General features: G+C 45.2%; 1 protein-coding gene across 5 annotated transcripts in view; it reads left to right on the forward strand.

Moving 5' to 3' along the window:
- Window positions 1-15182, forward strand: part of SH2D4A (SH2 domain containing 4A) — a 65321-nt gene that overhangs the window by 18128 nt on the left and 32011 nt on the right. The gene's annotated exons all lie outside the window — the stretch shown is intronic.

Below are 15182 nucleotides of genomic sequence, written 5' to 3' on the forward strand. Positions count from 1 at the left end.
GAATCCCCACGACAACGTTAGGAACTAAGAGCTGTTTGTATTTGTCCATTTTACAGGTGGGAAACTGAGGTTGGGTATGGTTGCTCAGTCTACCCAAGGTCTTAGAGTTGATAAAAGACTGAACCAGGATTCAAAGCGAGGTCTGAGGACCCCGAGGCCACTCCTTGGCTATTGTACTCGACTGCCTGATTGGGCTGAGGGATGTGAAGAAGCTTAGGAAGGGCTGTCAATAGGGGGCTCAAATATGGAGAGGCACATGAGCTTGGCTTACGTCCTGGGGTCAGCCCCGTGCACTCCCCTCACGCCGCCGAGAGTCCCCGACGCTTTCCTGGGCCTGCTCGGCACTCAGCATGCTTGACACCAAACCCCGTCCGAACAGCCCTCCTTCTCATGCCCCTAAAATGAAGAACAACCACGGCAACAAAAACCTCCTTCAAGAGCATGAAGTCTGTGTGCTCATCTTCGTGCTGCAATTACAGTACTCTCCTAGGGAAAAATCTTCAAAAGTAGGACAAAAGATTAAAATAGAAATCAAAATAGATACCACGGTTGTTATTCTTTTGCTGTGTCATAAATATTATAGGGGTTGTGGCACCCTTCCATCCCTTAGATGTTTGCCAGACTGTCATATGGAAAGAGATGGGAGCAGGGGATAAGGAGACATTGAGGGGTGAGAAATATGGGGCAAATGGGGGAAGGTTTTTACATTTCTGCTTTTCATCTTGCCCTGCGTCAGAGAAAATGCTTTGAGGGCCTTCAATATATATATATAGAGAGAGAGAGAGAGAGACAATGATGAGAAGATCCCAAAATTGATTGATTTACCCATTCATTTAAAATGTAGCCATCATGGGGGCCAGCCCATGGCCGAGTGGTTGAAGTTCCACGTGCTCTCCTTTTGGTGGCCTCGATTCGTGGGTTCGCATCCTGGGTGCGGACCTATTCCACTCATCAGCCATGCTGTGCAGGCCTCCTACGTGCCAAGTAGAGGAGGATTAGCACAGATGTTAGCCCAGGGCTAATTTTCCTCAAGTGAGAAAAAAGAGGAGGATAAGCAATGGATGTTAGCTCAGGGCAAATCTTCCTCATCAAAAACAAAATTAAAAAGTAGCCATTATGTGCTAGGCATTGAGACTACAATGTTGGGGTGGAAACAGAATCACGGCTGTGGTGAACTTCACAGCTGAGGGAGCAGGGAGAGACTTCACATGACATCCCATTGCAAACGATGGAGAGTGCTCCCCAGACGGGGACATGAGTCTGTGCACGCTGACACCAGCATGGGAGCAGTACTAGTGAATGCAGGATGGCTTTGCAGAGGATGTGGAGCTGGAGGTGATGACAGGCGATGGTTCCAGCAAAGGGACAGTGTGGGCAAAGGCTGTGGAGCTGGAGGGAACAGGGGCTTTGGAGCCCTGAAGTAGGCTGCGTGGCTGCAGTGCCAACAGGAAGGAGGAGAGAGATGACTGAGTGTGGGGTGGACAAGGCAGGCAGGACAGGGTCTTGGGGACGACTTATGTGTTTTGAACCTTTTATTCAAGGACAGTTGGAAATTGTCAATGGTTTTTGAGCAAGGGGTTGAACTGATCAGATTTATATTTTGAAAGGAACTCATCATTCTTGGATCAAGGAGGGTGGGAGTGAGGTTTCCAGTACAACCCAAGTTTCCAAGCTTGGATGGCTGGGAGAACGGCGGTGTCGTCAGCATAAACAGGAACATGTGGGAAAGGAGCTGGTTTTAGAGGAGAAGATGAATCTACTTCAGAGACAGCAAGGATCCCCCACACTGTTCGACGTGGTGGGGGTGGATGGGAGCTGATTTTGTATGTATAATAAAGTACATACAATTTGACTTCGAGTTCACAAAGCTTTTTCTCATATAATTATTTCATTTCACAACCTCCTCTGAAGTAGGCAGTGCAGGTATTTCTTTTGTACAGTTGAAGAAACTAATGCTCACAGACATTAAGTGATTTGTCCCGAAATCACAGGAAGTCCTCGTTTTTGTATATCTACTTTAATTCCTGCTCCCATCATAACTTTGATGTATTTAAAACAGAGTTCATGTTCCCCCGCCCTGCTCCTTTAGATGAGAATTCTGGTGAGAAACCAAGGTCAGGGCTCTGGGAGTCATGCAGTAGATATGTCCAAAATGCAGTTCAGGTGTGCACAGTAAAGACTTGCATGTTTCTGCCAGAACTATTTTAACTTGAATATCTAGGAGGATATTGTCATAACGTTAAAATTTCTTTGTCTGCACAAGGCCTAAAATGTATTATGAAAAGAAAAATCTTCACGCACTTTTCATTGAAATAAGTGATCCTAATGCTTGTCTGAATAACCGTGGAAGGAGACAAAGAGCAATCAGTCTTCTCGGATTATAAACACCAGGCAAGGAAGATCAGCTGCAGATTTGCTAAAGTAAGATGGTCTTGTCAGATTTGTAATAAATTTCCACATGACAGACCATCACCAGAAAATGTGCCCGTGTTCTAGTAAGGTTCCCAGACCTGACTCTGAATGCACTCCTTACCATCTGATTGAAAATCTCGGAAGGGCTGCAGAGAGTCAGTGAAAGCTTAATTCACCGTGAATACGGACGTGCACTGAGCACTGTGGACGCTCCTGTGTAAGGTCAGTGACTTGCAGGAGGTGGGGCTTCTCATGGATAGTGATCCTTCCGTCCGCACTGAGGAAGAGGAGACTGGAGTTCTGCATTTGTATCAGCCAGGGTTTTCTCGGCTCTGCTCTGATTTTCTTATGGAAGGATTGAGGCACACGTAGAGAGGGACCCTTTGGGCCGATGTAGGACTTTGGGTGATTCCACAGTTACTTCTTCATTATCCTTCCTCTTTACCCACTAAAATTTTGAATAAGATGAAATCGAGCTAAAAGAATGCCAAGGCCGGTTTCAAGGGAAGAAGACAGTACCTCCTGAGAGCACAGCCAGGAGCCCGGGCTGTTCTTTGGTGAAACAGGCAGGCTTGCCTCAGTGCTGGCGGTTGGGGTGCTGGCGGTTGGGGTGAGGAATTGGACGTTTTATGCACATGTAGCACTGTACAGCTGATCAAACACTGAGACTCGCTGTTTCACTTCACCCGCACAAACGTGGGACATGTGACACAGGCCCTTGTTCTCCCAGTGGAGGAACAGGGGCAACGATTGGTGCGACGCTTGAGTAAGAAGTGGAGCCGGGGCTGGACCGCATCCGCTGCCTCAGGCCAGCGTGCAGCCACTCCGCATCTGCCGGAGCACCTCTGCCTCTCTGTGGTCACAGTGTGGAGATGAGACGCTCTGCTTTTTTCCTCCTAAAGTGGGAATGCTTTAGACCCAGACATTGTTAGCTTTAAAATTAAACAGAAGAACTTTTTCTTGAAGAAAACATGGAGAAAGAGAGGAGGGAGTTAGGAACTAGTGGAGAAAGAGACATGATTAAATCTAACTTCCTGGGGACCTGTGACCTGGGATGCGTGTGGGCGGTGCTGCCGGAGCACGGCTCTTTGCTGCTCTCAGGTCTCTCAGTTTGCAGTGGGGTGTCTGGCCTGCGCCGTGAGGCATGGAGTCTGTGTGGCAGGGTTTATCATGTGGGCTAGCTGGGCAGATCTTGAACTTTTTGGAGCTTCCGTTTTCTCATCTGTAAAAACTGGGAATTAAAAATACCTGCCTTGGGGCTGGCCCCGTGGCTGAGTGGTTAAGTTCATGCTCCGCTTCGGCAGCCCAGGATTTCATTGGTTTGGATCCTGGGCGCAGACATGGCACCACTCATCAGGCCATGCTGAGGCAGCATCCTACGTGCCACAACTAGAAGGACCCACGACTAGAAATACACAACTATGTACCGGGGGGCTTTGGGGAGAAAAAGCAGGAAAAAAAAAAGATTAGCAACAGTTGTTACCTCAGGTGCCAATCTTTAAAAAAAAAATACCTGCCTTATGTCATGGTTTTTTGTAAAGATTACATGAGATAACATATTTGGAAAACTACAAGTCCCAGGATAAATCCAAGGGGTTATTTTAACTAGAAACCCTTGAAGTCTCGCTACCTCTGTGTGACAGTGAGCGCCGTGCACAGTTGGGCTGGTTGGGTTGAATCAGCCCTCCCCTGAGCAGCTATTTATCAAGGGCTCAGTATGTGTAGTGATAGGTATTAGGAAGCCACAGGGAGGCACACGACAAAGCCTGCATCTTCCAGGAGTTAGAAGGAAGAAGAGATGCACTTAGAAAGCATGAGTAAGGCAGGACAGAATCGAGTTCCAGGTCGGGATGGCCACTGAGCTGATTTGTGGATGGCAGGGATGGCGGTGAGCATGAGGCCAGAGGAAGAGGAGTCTGCAGTCCCAGTGAGCCACGTGTAGGTGGTGAGGAAGGGAAGAGTCGTGTGTGGGGATACAGGGAGGAGGGCATCCCGGCGGGCATAAGGTGCTTTGGCCGGGACTCAGTGCAGGTACGTTTCAGAAGGTGCTGGGAGGCTGCCTTATGAAGAGGAGTTAGCCTTGGCCCGTGGGTCTGTTTTCTATTGCTGCCACAGCAAATTACTGTCAACGTAATGGCTTAAAATATACCCATTTGTTCTCTCTTAGCTCCTGAGGTCTGAATTCTCACGTGGCCTGGCTGGGTCCTCTGCTGAGTGTCTCACGAGGCAGAAATCAAGGTGTTGGCTGAGATGGGTTCTTATCTGGAAACTTTGGGAAAGAAATGCATCCTAGCTTTTTTGGATTGCTGGCCACATGAGCACCCGAGGGCCCTGTTTCCTTGGTGGCTGTCAGCCTGGGGTGGTCAGCTTCTGGGTACTGACTGCATTCCTTCTCCTGCCTTCCATGTGGGCCCTCCAGCCACGGCGGGTGAGTCTCCTGATTAGAATTTATCAAGATTCTAAGATTCTAGAGACTTTACCTTCCGTAAATCTTAGACTCCAGCCAGAGAAAGTTCTCTGCTTTTAAGGGCTCATGTGGTTAAATGGGGCCACAGGGTCATCTCCCTGGCGAGGTCCATGGATTGTGGTGAATGTCTGCAGGGGTCCTTTGTTGTGCAACGTAGCGTATTCACCGGCTCCAGCGTTAGTCTGTGTTCACATGGGGTCTTTGCTTCCCTCGCCTCTGTGGGCAGTGGGCTCAGTTGTACAGGCCTGCCACCCCTTATCCAAAACCTCCGGGACACATCTTTTTTAGATTTCAGATCTTTTCAGATTTTATAAAAGAAATGTGTGCATATGCTATGTAATAAACAATGTTTCCCAGCAAGCTTTGGGGCAGGACTCTGTAATCAGTTGCTGTAAATGGCCTCATGTTAGCTCAAGTCAGCTTTTCGCCTCAAAATGAGTTATGTATTTTCAGAGCTTTTTGGATTTCAGAATTGTTAATAAGGGATTGTGGACCTGTAGTGGGTTTTTGAGCTATGGTAATATAGTGAGGGAAAATATGGTAAAATGTGTCAGAAGAACTGGGTTTTCATTCTGATTCTGTCTCTGCAGGACTTCGTTTTCCTTATCTTTGAAAGGATAAATCAGTGATAAAAATGTCGTTTATACTTTTAAAAGTATAAACTTTTATACTTGGTAGCCACAGAGCACAAGTGCAGACACTTCCCACGCCTGCACACGGGGCAGACGTCACTGATGGATCACACACTCCTTCCTGCTAAGCCGGCGTGTGCCCTCCGTCCTCGTCCACAGCCTTCCGGGCAGCCGTCCTCCCTCGTGGGAGTTAGCTGTGGAGGTGGCGTTTGTTGGCTGAGATGCTTCCTCACGAGCTTCCTTCCAGCTCTAAGCATTCCCGATCCTAAACAGTGCCTGCACCTGCACCCGCTGAGGGCAGTATTGTCTCGTAGCCCTACGACTGTTGAGGAGGTGCCATGCAGCTTCAATGGACAAGCCACACCGTGAGACCTGGCCTTCTGTATTCAGGTGGCAGTCAGGCAGGTGTGTGAGGGCCAAGCCCAGTAGTACAGGGCCGAGGTGAACCCAACTCATTTCTGGAAATAAGGTACAAATTATGTCTTCCTCACTCAACTAGCAGTCCTATCCTGAGCTTTTCACCACAGCTGTCTACCCCCAGACTCAAAACTGTATCACTTGGCCTGCCTGGGAAATAGCTAATCTTCTCCCCCATAGAGAATGTAGGGTGCTGTACCCTTCCTACATGGAACCAGAACACTGAACAGCCCAATCTGTAGGTTTGCATTTGGATACTTTGATACCAGTATAACAATGATTATTTTATGTCTTCATTAGCAGATGGCTTCTTCCAGGAGATCTCTTCTACAACAATGGAAGATTTGCCACAACTCTTAGGGTAAAGAATTCTGCTTCACCCTTAGAGCCACAAGAAGCAAACCTGTGGGTTTTGAGAAGAATTGTTTGATCCCTGCTTCAGGGTTTAGAAAAGTTAGGGTCCAGTCTCAAAGCATCTTTCTACACACTCAAGATAATCTTCACAAAAGATTTTTCTAAAGAATATGTTTGTGTTGATTTAAAATTTTCATTTTACCAAGTAGATAGCCAAAAGTCTGGCTGCCCGAGTAAGTCCCAGACACCTTGAGACCAATAGAAGACTCTAGTCTGGGAATGGAGCTCTCTGTCCTCAGAGGCAGCTCTGTGATTTGGGAAGTATCCTATAGTAAATCAATTCCCTTGATAAAATAGAGATTAAACCAGCAACATTGTTTCTTTACAAAGGAAGCTGAGAAAGCTTATAAACGTCAGGATGCTTGCCTAGTATCACCTGGTGGAAGCAGCAAGAATTGTTCCCTGAGGTCCTTCAGCTGTAAGCTGCTCTTCTTATCATGACCCCAGCCTTGGTCCATTTCAGTCTTGAGATGAAGAGTTGGAAGCAAAGCGAGGCTGAGTGGTTTGTGCAATCTGAGGAGGAGGCTGAAACAATGCCTGGATGGGAGCTGAGTGTATGGTTTTTATTCTAAAAAGCTGTTGTCCTCTACCAAATACCTGCCCTGTCCTTATTTTTGGCAGTGGCAGTAGCTCTTGGGAAACTCAGAAATGATGCTCTGCTTAATGTGTAGTGAGAGTGTGTGGTTCTTGGTGGATCACAGCAAACACTCAGTGTTACTGGGTGCCTATCACTGAGCTGGAGGTGATGGTGACTATCAGGATTTAGCTGTCACCTAGCCAGGTTCTGAGACGTGCAGGTTGGGAAGCAGATGCCATTCCCAGGCAAGGACAAGTCTGATGGGGAGTTCATAGGAGCCAGAGAAAATGACAGCAGTGCACTGTGTGGGCACACTCACCCTCTCTGGGGGAGTCTGGGTGACAACCATGAGTCCCCCGTGGCTGAGTGGAGATCCTTAGGAACCCCTGATATGGCCAGCCCTCTGAATGCGGTCAGTTTTCCCCCAGCTCTTGTAAGAGAACCTGAGAGAGAAGAGAACAGTCCTGAGTGTGGTGGGAGAATGGCAGGGTATGGTAATTCAAACATAAGCCCCTTTGTGTTTCTCTGTGTGTGTGCACTGTGTAAGTTGGGAACTCCTTAATCAGTGGACTGACTGTCCTTCCTCCAAAGGGGACCTCAAATAAAACTATATCTACTCACTTTTATATTTCATCTCTGGAGAGTTACTCGTTATTTTTACAGAAATGGCCTTCAGAGTGGATCACACTGCGAAACAGGAGATTTTAAAAATTAGAACACAGACATCTGGATTCAAACATTCCAAAAAACAAAAAAAAAAGACCTTGAGACTCGCAGATTAAAGTCAGATTCTTCCCTGTCATGTCTTCTTTAACCAAGTGGAGTCAGAGATGAGACCTCTTGCCTCTCCACCCCTACCATGCACACGTGCACACACACAACACACACACTTCCCACACTGCCCCGAGGCTCTGATACCTGCTTTTAAGCCTGTCATTTCAGTATAACAACTGATAACAAAAACACGCCAGCAAAGTGTACATTATGACTGTACACTTGACATTGAAACAAGGTGGTTTTCAGCTGTGTTTTTCACTATCACTCTAACTCATAGCATTGTGTCCCCACTAATGGACAGCAGTCAAGGAGCAGCCTGTAAATGATTTTCAGACACAGTGAAAGACCCCACTTAGGGTCTCCTTCGTATCCCTGCCAAACCAAAGGTAAGCTTGCTGTCTGCTCAGAACCCAGCGGTCCTCTAAAACCAGATTTTGGCTGTTTGCCTTTGTAAGGAGAGATGCAGAAGCAGGATACTAAGGTCAGACCACTTCTTTGAAAGAATAGAAAAGAATATGCTGGATTGTTTATCTGGACCCTTGTTCATCCAGGTGCTCCTGCAGAGCAACCAAATTAGGGGCTTTTATGTGGCCTGGGCTTTCTGTAAAGGTTGGGCGGCAGCTTTGGAGCACAGCTCTGTACATGATCTTGTGGGAGGTGAGCGGGCAGGTGGGGAAGCCTGCACTCCAGCTGCATAGATGCCCTGGGCTGGGCCTGGTGGGACCATCTTGGGTTGCCAGGCCCTTGTCTGCAGACAGCCATGTTGCCAATCCCTGAAAGGGAGCCAGGGTCACCTTATAACAAGGAGACCCGCTCTAAACAGAGTGGGAAAATGTGTTCCTGAAACGCAGGCTAGAATTTTGAGGATTGAGTTGCATACGAAGAAAAAAGAGGAATAATTCCAAACAGTAATTGTTTCCTTTGATGTATATTCCCTTCTGGGATACTTGAAGGAAGCAGGTAAAAATAGACGAGAAATAAATTGTGCCTAATTCAAGAGGAGAGCCACAATGAGAGTGTTACAGGATTACCCTCATGGCTTCCATGTAACTGTAGCAGAATTTCACGGTAGTTTGTAGAATAAACCTTTATATAGATAGGATCACAAAATTCTAGGGCCTTAAAAGCCATTTAAGCTGTTGTGTTTTTAAAAACAGAATGTTATAGAAAAAGCTCAATATAAAGTAAATTACAAAAGAGGAAAACATTTCCAGTCTTGAGAGCTGTACATTATGAAGTTGGTAACACAGTTTTAGTTTGCATGATTGCAAGTGATATTTGCCATAATTCACTTATCCAGCTCACTAGATTCATGTGCTGGGAAGAAAGACGTGGAACCCAGGTCAGGAGGTGGGGTCCTGTCACCGCTGAGGGTCAGCCACTCGACCTCTGGGGCTCACTTTCCTCATCTAAAAATAGAAGGTTGCAGTAGCTGCCTATCACTGGGCTGGATGTGAGAATCAAATGAAATAATATACATAAAAGTCTTTTGTAAAGTATTATGTATGGTATAAATATGATTTTCTGTCATTATTTATAGTTAGGTTCGTGTTTTCCATTGTGGCAAGACTTCCCAAATCAATCATGTTTTTAAGGCTATTTTCTTAATGATCCCTTCTTGCTTTGTACTTATTCTTTATATTTAGCAATTGCTTTATTTCTCTTGCTTGTCTTTTTTCTTTTCGTGGGTCATGTGTCAGGTATCTCCCTGGTGAGAGTGGCCTTTGAAACACTTCCTATCTGAACTTCTTTGTGCTAACAACCCTTGCAGTTCTGCACTGTTGTGTTTCTGAGGAGGTTATTACACAGTCCTGCTGTTTGCACCTTGCTCTGAGGGCTTGTGGAGGGATGGTGCTGTGCACATGGACAGATGTTCACCCAGTGTGACAGCTCAGTGCTCTAGTATGCTCACAGTAAACTCAGACACGGAAGACAACATGCTGGTTCAAGGCGTGCTGTGAAATTACACCCCCGTGAGAGTCTGAGGGTATCCAGTAGTCTCTGTGCATAGATTTTGTCAGGAACAGTGTTAGAGAAATGGGGAAAGGATTCCCTAGGGTCTCTATTGTCCTAACTCGTGTTCCAGTAAAGTCACTCCACAGGTAGTAAAGTTGATTGTCCTGTTTTTTGTCTTATTAGCCTAGTTGACCTTAGGAAAATATCTCCATCTTTCTGTATTATTATTCTTCATAACTTTATCAAAGCACAGTTCCATTATTCTGCCTCTCCCATTATTTTAGAAAGAAAAAGCTAAATCCCAATATACTCAAAACCTTAATATTATAGTCATCATTGGGAAATTACCTTTTTATTTAAAATTTTTGGGAATTGGATGATCTTGTTATTTCAGTGACCTGGTTATTAGCAAAATGAGTGAGTTACAGGCCATCAACTTTCAGTTGAATCCCATGTATCCTGATTAATATTTAAACTAGACTGGATATCTTTTTTTTTTTTTTTTGAGGAAGATTAGCCCTGAGCTAACTACTGCCAATCCTCCTCTTTTTGCTGAGGAAGACTGGCCCTGAGCTAACATCCGTGCCCATCTTCCTCTGCTTTATATGTGGGACGCCTACCACAGCACGGCTTTTGCCAACTGGTGCCATGTCTGCACCCAGGATCTGAACCGGTGAACCCCGGGCCACCGAGAAGCAAAATGTGCGAATTTAACCACTGTGCCACCAGGCTGGCGCCTTGGATATCTTTTAATAAGTAAGAAAGTGATGAATTTCGAGTGTGTTCATTCATTCACCAGATATTTACTGAGGCCCCACTAGTGCCAGTCGCTGTTCTGTGTGCCAAGGCTCCAGGTATCAGTGAATTAAGCTGGCCTGCTCTTTGCCCTCGTGGAGGTTATCGTTCTGACCGTCAGTCTGTTAAGGAATACCATGGATTTAAGAGGCATGAGAGCAGGATGAGTAAATACTTAACCTAGTAGTTTGTTTTCAAAAGGAAACTCTTGATTTTAGCCCATTAATTCATCATTTTCATCTTCACCATAAAAATTGAGTGTTAGAAATGTTCTGTTTATTGGAGCTTTCTGGTTTAGTTGGAATTCAAGGTGCTTGGCATTTGATTGCCTCGTCCTGCTTTTAAACAGAGTGAATATTAAGTTAGAAAGCAGAATGAACCATTTTTCAAATCAGTTTTAAAAGTGAATATAATTAGAATAATCTTCATATGACACAGTCTCTGGGTAAATATAATTTGTAATTGTGTAATATCAGTGTTGCTAACAGCATCTTTTGGTAACCCAAGTGTTTATGGAGATTTGAATTGCCTTATGTCTAAGTTTAGCAGTAATTATACGTACAGGCATATCTCATTTTATTACACTTTGCTTTATTGTGGTTTGCAGAAATTGGTTTTTTTTTTTTTTTACAAATTGAAGGTTTGTGGCAACCCTGCATTGAGCAAGTGTGTCAGCACCATTTTTCTAACAGCATTTGCTCACTTGGTGTCTCTGCATCACATTTTGGTAATTCTTACAATATTTCAAACTTCTTCATTATTATTATATTTGTTACTGTGATATGCGGTCAGTGATCTTTGATGTTACTATTGTAATTGTTTTGGAGTGCCGAGAACTGCATATACGAATGGCCAGTCTTCGTTGATAGATGTTGTGTGTGTTCTGACTGCTTCACCAAACAGCTGTTTCCCCATCTCTCTCCCTCTCCTTGGACCTCCCTGTTCCCAGAGACACCACAGTACTGAAATGAGGCGTTAATAACCCTACAATGGCCTCTGAGTGTTCATGTGAAAGGAAGAGTGGCACGTCTCTTACTTTAAATCAAAAGCTAGAAATGATTCAGCTTAGCGAGGAAGGCATGTCGAAAGCCAAGAGAGGCCATAAGCTAGGCCTCTTGCACCAAACAGTTAGCCAGGTTGTGAATGCAAAGGAAGTTCTTGAAGGAAATTAAAAGTGCTACTCCAGTGAGCACACGAATGATAAGAAAGTGCAACAGCCTTCTCGCTGACACTGAGGAAGCTTTAGTGGTCTGGATAGAAGATCAAACCAGCCACAACACTCCCTTCAGCCAAAGTCTAATCCACAAAAAGGCCCTGACTCTCTTCAATTCTGTGAAGGCTGGGAGAGGCGAAGAAGCTGCAGAAGCAAAGGTTGAAGCTAGCAGAGGTCGGCTCATGAGGTTTAAGGAAAGAAGCCGTCTCCGTCACATTAGAGTGCAAGGCGAGGCAGCAAGTGCTGACGTAGAAGCTGCAGCCAGTTCTCCAGGACATCTGGCTGAGATAACCAAGGAAGGCGGCCGCCCTGAAACAGATTTTCAGTGTAGACGAAACAGCCTTCTGTTGGAAGAAGATGCCATCTAGGACTTTCATAGCTGGAGAGGAGAAGTCAGTGCCTGGCTTCAGAACTTCAAAGGACAGGCTGACTCTCTTGTCAGGGGCTAACGCAGCTGGTGACTCTAAGTTGAAGCCAGTGCTCATTTCCCATCCTGAAAATCATGGGGCCCTTAAGAGTTCTGTTAAATCTACTCTGCCTGTGCTCTGTAAATGGAACAGCAAAGCCTCGATGACAGCACATCTCTTTACAACATGGTTTACTGAATATTTTAAGCCCACTGTTGAGACCTATGGCTCAAAAAAAGATTCCTTTCAAAATATTACTGCTCATTGACAGTGCACTGTCACTCAGAGCTCTGATTGAGATGTACAATGAGAGTAATGTTGTTTTCATACCTGCTAACACAGCATCTGAAAAAATCTGGAAAGGATTCACCATTCTAGATGCCATTAAGAACATGCATGATTCGTGGGAAGAAGCCAAAATATCAGCAATAACAGGAGTTTGGAAGAAGATGATTCCAACCCTCATGGGTGACTTTGAGGGTTCAGGACTTCAGTGTGGGAAGTAACTGCAGACGTGGTGGGAACAGCAAGAGAACTAGAATTAGAGCTGGAGCCTGAAGCCGTGACTGAATTGCCGCAATCTCATGATAAATCTTTAACGGATGAGCAGTTGCTTCTCATCGATGAGCAAAGAAAGGAGTTTCTTGAGATGGAATCTACTCCTGGTGAAGATGCTGTGAAGACTGTTGAAATGACAACAGAGGATTTAGAACATGACATAAACTTAGTTGATAAAGCAGCAGCGGGGTTTGAGAGGACTGACCCCAATTTTGAAAGAAGTTCTGCTGCGGGTAAAATGCTATCAAACAGCATCACAGGCTACGGAGAAACCATTCATGAAAGGAGGAGTCAATCAGTGTGGCAAACTTGGTTGTTGTCTTATTTTAAGAAATTGCCACACAGCCCCAACCTTCAGCAGCCACCACCCTGATCAGTCAGCAGCTGTCAACATTGAGGCAAGACCCTCCACCAGCAAAAAGATTACAATTTGCTGAAGCCTCAGATGATGGTTAGCACTTTTTAGGAATAAAGCATTTTTAAATTATGGTATGTACATTGTTATTTAGACATATGCTATTACACACTTAATAGACTAGAGGATAGTGTAAATATAATTTTATATGCTCTGGGAAACCAAAAAATTCATGTGACTCACTTTATTGTTTTGGTTAATAAATATTTTGAGGCAGTTTTTATTTTTAAATAGGAAGCAGATGAGATTGCGTTCACTCTGTCCATAAGGTTTCAGCAGAAGTCTCTGTAATGTAGCTGATGGCAGGTGACTGCATGGCTTCCCAGCGTGAGGACAGACATATGTTCCCTCTGGGTCCCCCGACAAAAGGAGCAGGCCATAGACATGGAGAGGACATGGGTTTCAGTCCCTGCTTTTCCACCTACCAACAGGTCACTTACCTCTTTGGTAAAGGGACAGTAGCTGCTTTGACACCCTTAGAGGGTCAATATGAAAGTAAATGATGTGTTGAACTTGAAAGTGCTTTGTAAGCAAAGCTATGCAGGTAGGTGGGTAGTTTTCCTCCCTGTCTTGTGTTACAAATAGGAGTAACTAGAGAGCATATTCCCTGGAACACAGTGTCATGTGGGAGCTTCGGGGAGGCCTGGCCCCCACTGCAGGAAACCGCCTCCGCGCTCTGGGATGCCCGGGCCGAGTGGCAGCAGGGCTCCGCAGGTCATCTTCCTCTGGTACTGGCGTCATGCACTTTTGAGCCACTGATCTGGCTGTTTTGATAAAGGAAATCTCTTTTGGGTCACACTGTTTTCAGTCTATTGCCTTGCACTTGGTGTATTTCGTGGGTGTGTAGAACACGTAAGCATTTCCGAATGGACCTACTCTACACAAGGCTTAGTTAAGTTCTTCATATTATGTTAACACTTTGGGATAGTGGCAAATCTTGGTTCATCTTGAAAATTAAAATTTTTATAAATGTGGTTCTTAGTATGTGTTAGTTTTAGAGTTTACAGTATGTCTTAGACATATCGAAGTACTTGAATAGGGGTATTGATCTCTAGGGAGGTTGCTAACCTAATCAATTACTTATGCTAACTTTTCCACTCAAAAATCTAACTTATGAGCTTTGGTCTGCTGCAACAAAACCGAAAGCTTCAAGGAAAGGACGTCTACTCTCACTGGCGCCAGTAGGTGGGGCTGAAGGTCACAGTGGTCCCTTTAGTCCCCAGCCTCATGTCCTTTTTGGTTCATGTGTCGGTGCCTGGTTTTGAGTTATTTCAAGATATTAATAACCCCATCACATCTCATAAGGGCAAAAGCAGTCAGCGTGTTGAAAGTGCTAGTAAGAAAAGGCATAGGACAATGAAAGAAAAAAATTAAGATAAAAAAAAGCCAGTGGTGAGAAAACAGTGTTGTGTGTCTATATGAGATGAATAGTTCAGCTGAAGGAATACTTCTAAGGGACAAGGAATAACTCACACTGTTTCAAGTGTTATACCCATGCAGATGACAGTAATAGGCAAGTGATGGGGGAAACACATTTCACAAAGTAGATGACACATTGGAAGATAGGTTAGAAAAGCAGTATCAGATGCCTGTTAGCCTGATACTAATTCAGGAAACAACCAACAGTTTGCTCCAGAGCTTAGAGGCTGAGCGTGGTGGAGGTGCTGCTGACAACACCCTGGTCCGGAGCTCTGCTGGCCGCACAGGTCCGGGTCCTGCTGGAACAGACCGGGGAGAGTCTGGGACGCAGCTGGCACAGCTGGAGCCTTATCCGCAGCACCTGAGGAAGGGTCAGCGAGGACGATCCCCCGCCTCCTAATTTTCACATAGAAGAAACTGATCCTTTGTGCAAAGTGATGCCCCACAGATTTTGTATCATTGAGGAAAGGAGAGTGAGCCTGCTTCTAAAGCTCACATTCCTCATGGTGGAGACATATTCAGAGACTGCAAGCCCCAGCCCTTCGAAGCCATGTTGGACTTTGGAACAGACAGACGTACACAAAGCTTGTTGGAACAGTTCTCGCCTGTTCATAAATAGAGGGCCGGGTGACTGTTCTGCTTTGGGTGCAGAGCAGCTCTGTATCCTTTTATAATATTAAAATAAGAAGAAAGTGAGACAGAATGTGGTAAGTAGCAGTTGTG

The sequence above is a fragment of the Equus quagga genome, chromosome 22 (genome assembly GCF_021613505.1).
Source record: "Equus quagga isolate Etosha38 chromosome 22, UCLA_HA_Equagga_1.0, whole genome shotgun sequence".
In the NCBI taxonomy this organism is placed as follows: domain Eukaryota; kingdom Metazoa; phylum Chordata; class Mammalia; order Perissodactyla; family Equidae; genus Equus; species Equus quagga.